This window comes from Tupaia chinensis, unplaced genomic scaffold (assembly GCF_000334495.1).
Source record: "Tupaia chinensis unplaced genomic scaffold, TupChi_1.0 Scaffold145396_1, whole genome shotgun sequence".
Taxonomy (NCBI): Eukaryota; Metazoa; Chordata; class Mammalia; order Scandentia; family Tupaiidae; genus Tupaia; species Tupaia belangeri.
In genome coordinates this window covers 440,055-443,808 of record NW_006205257.1, presented here as the reverse complement: position 1 = coordinate 443,808, position 3,754 = coordinate 440,055, and the positions used below count along the sequence as shown (strand labels likewise).

At 49.9% G+C, this 3,754-nt stretch overlaps 2 pseudogenes; both read right to left on the bottom strand.

The window, feature by feature from the left end:
- Positions 1-28: 28 nt before the first annotated feature.
- On the bottom strand, positions 29-491 carry LOC102488264 (U1 small nuclear ribonucleoprotein C pseudogene; annotated as a pseudogene).
- A 256-nt stretch (positions 492-747) lies between these two features.
- LOC102487836 (U1 small nuclear ribonucleoprotein C pseudogene) lies at positions 748-1,210 on the bottom strand (annotated as a pseudogene).
- Between the last annotated feature and the right edge of the window lie 2,544 nt (positions 1,211-3,754).

Sequence of the window (3,754 nt, the reverse complement as noted above, 5' to 3'; positions counted from 1 at the left end):
ATCGCCATAAAGCGGCCTCCCTCCGTCCTTATCTGTCTGGCCAAGTCATCCCTGGCCGAGCGGACACCATCACGGGCCTGGTGGGAAGTCTCATCACTGGCGGCCCCGGCATCACGGGCATGTGGCCTCCCACGGGTGGCTTCATTCCAGGAGCAGGTACTACTGACCTCATCCCAGGAGGAGGGGGGCCCATTCTTGGGGTGGGCACACCATTATGGGAGGGCCCCCATATGGAGTGCTAGCATCATGCCAGGGTAAGGAGGCTCTGGGAGACTGGGGGGAGATGGGATCATCACCCCTGCAGGAGGAGCAGAGAATGGAGTAGGAGGTTTCTTCCCTTGTTGAAAGGCAGCGGTTGTTTTATCAATCAGCCTTTGAGACTGCTCTTTCCGATTCTCTTTGTGTTTCCTAGCACTGCAGTGTGTTTTTCTCACAGATGGAGAATCGTGGGTGAGGTATGGATCACAGTAGTCACAATAAAGCTTAGGCATGTTGCTCTGCAGGCCGTTGGCTTCATTTTTTTTTTTTTAAGAGAGGTTTTTGCTATGGGGCACATACCCTCTCTGGAAAGAGACAGAAAGCGAGAAATCAACCCCCAGGGGGATGGCCATGCTGCAGTCCCTGCTACTCGGGAGAAAGTCTTCCTTGACATGCTGTTAGAAGACATCCAGAGTCACAGCACCGTGATCTCCTGGTGAAGTAGAACAAGTGAATATAAAATTGACATAAAGAGGCCTCCCTCCGTCCTTATCTGTCTGGCCAAGTCATCCCTGGCCGAGCGGACACCATCATGGGCCGGGCAGGAGGTCTCATCACTGGGGGCCCCAGCATCATGGGCATGTGGCCTCCCACGGGTGGCTTCATTCCAGGAGCAGGTCCTACTGGCCTCATCCCAGGAGGAGGAGGGCCCATCCTTGGGGTGGGTACACCATTATGGGAGGGCCCCCATATGGGGTGCTACCATCATGCCAGGGTAAGTAGGCTCTGGGAGACTGGGGGGAGATGGGATCATCACCCCTGCAGGAGGAGCAGAGAATGGAGTAGGAGGTTTCTTCCCTTGTTGAAAGGCAGCGGTTGTTTTATCAATCAGCCTTTGAGACTGCTCTTTCCGATTCTCTTTGTGTTTCCTAGCACTGCAGTGTGTTTTTCTCACAGATGGAGAATCGTGGGTGAGGTATGGATCACAGTAGTCACAATAAAGCTTAGGCATGTTGCTCTGCAGGCCGTTGGCTTCATTTTTTTTTTTTTAAGAGAGGTTTTTGCTATGGGGCACATACCCTCTCTGGAAAGAGACAGAAAGCGAGAAATCAACCCCCAGGGGGATGGCCATGCTGCAGTCCCTGCTACTCCATTATCCTCGGGATTTGGGGCACACAGGCATACATACCCCACATGAGTTTTAAGCCACGGGGTCCAGGACTCCAACCATGGTCGAAGTAACCATTATGCCATCTGCTGGTCCCCATCTGACTTTTTTTTTTTGGGCGGGGGGAGAGGTTTTTGCTATAGGGCATGTGCGCTCGCCAGAAAGACAGAGAGACAGAGAGAGAGAAAGCAAGAAATCAGCCCCCCAGGGGGATGGCCACACCACAATCCCTTCTCCTCCATTCTCTTCTCTGGATCTTGGGCACACCTGCACATGCACCTGGCATGAGTTTAAGACACCAGATCCGGGATTCGAACCACAGTCGGCTACATGAGAGTTCAGCAACATAGCCATTACGCTAACTGCTGGTTCACCACCATTTGATTTTCAAGCCACCACCAGGATTCAAGCCACAGTTGGCCATATGGGATCTGACTTTCCATACACAATACTTAACCACTGCACTATGGGGCCAGTCCTGTGGCAGTACTACTTTGTAAGGAAGGTTTGTGCTTGGTTTGTCATCTACCGAGACTTTTTGTTCTTATCCCTAAGGTGCTCAACAAGTGCTATAGTGGAAAAATAAAACTGTACAGCCTGCCAGGCATCAAGAAAAGTTGCTGGTTATTATCATGCATGAGTCTACTCAGTGGCCAGTAGCCAGGCACAGCCATGGGGAGGACTGTGGACCAGGCCTAAAGTGAAGATAGGGTCTCCGCATTTTTTTTTTTTGAGAGACAGACTATTTTTGCTATAGGGCACGTGCGCTCACCAGACAGACTAAGAGAGACAGAGAGACAGAAAGAGAGAAATCACCCCCGCCCCAGGGGGAATGGCCACACTGCAATCCCTTCTCCTCCATTCTTCTCAGAGATCTTGGGCACATATGCACACACACCGGGCATGAGTTTTAAGTCACCAGGTCTGGGACTCAAACTACAGTCGGCTACATGGGAGTCCAGCAATGTAACCATTACGCCATCTGCTGGTCCCAAGATGGGTCTCCTCTTGAAAGGGGAGCCACTATAACTCTACAGAGTGGACAAAAGTCAGCACAAAATTGGAGGTATTCTCACATCAGAATTGACAACTTTAAGAGAAAAATGAAATGAGAGGAAATGTGGGGGCAAAAATAAAATGAGAGGTGTTCTGAATCAACAATAAGTGGTTCATAACTTGATCTCAGGTAAAATAAGAATTTCCTAACAATGTCATTTAAATTCAAGTGTGTACAGAATGCCAGGTTACACTGAGTAACTTTTGCCTTACCGACACAATAGTTAGTACTCAGGATCCAGACAGTTTATTCTTTTACTCTTAAACATAATAAGGGGGACCAGCAGTTAGCGTAATGGCTATGTCCCTGGACTCCCACGTAGTCGACCGCAGTTCGAGTTCCGGACCCGGTAGCTTAAACTCACGCCAGGCACGTGTGCATGTGTGCCCAAGATCCCAAAAGGAAAATGGAGGAGAAGGGATTGCGGTGTGGCCATCCCCCCTGGAGGATGATTTCTCGCTTTTTGTCTCTTTTTCCTCTGTCTCTCTGGCAAGCACACTCACCCTATAGAAAAAAAAAAAAAACTTTCCAAAAATAAATAAATAAGTAAAAGAAGTACGTGTCTAACGACAGTTTGACAAGAAACTGGCACAGCAGCAGAGTATTGAACTGTCACAGAGAGCACAAGCACTGATGCCAACCTGTTGAGACTCTGATTCTGGCAGCTGAGAGTGCAAAATCATCCGGCGATAAGTTCCACGTGCCTCAGTTTCCTCACGCACTCACGATACTGCCACCCACATAGGACCACGCTTCATGGAGTCCACACAGTGAAACTGAGCAGTAGGACAATACTTTGAGACAAACATTATTTTATTGGTTTTGCATTAAGAAAAAATTCGAAGGCATATCTTTACTGTGGCTATCTAAAAGAGCTGCCCCTAAGAACTCTCATTTCCGATGGGATTTGAGGATTTCCTTGTTTTATTTTTAAATAGGTTATGTTTCACAAACTCTGGGAGAAACAACTAAAGTGAAAACCCCTTACCCAGAAAGAAGCAAACACAGGAGTATTGCGTCTGCTTTGCGACAGTGCCCCTGAAACCTTCAGGGCGACACGGGACCACCTCCTGGTAGTCGTCGCTCGCTCCCAACGGCTCGGTCCTAAGTGACCGGAGGGGCCGGGGAAGGATTAATCCAATCAGTTCTCCCTTCCCTTGCTACAAACCAACTGGTGCAAAAACCGCAGAGCACCTGTGACTACTCACCTGCCGGCGGACAGCAAAACCAAACCCCACAAATGAGTTTGCCGCTCTGAGGCCAGGGGGCAGGAGGCGGGTCGCGGATGGGGCAGGGCTGAGGCGGGACCCGCGACCAAGGCGGGTGGGGCG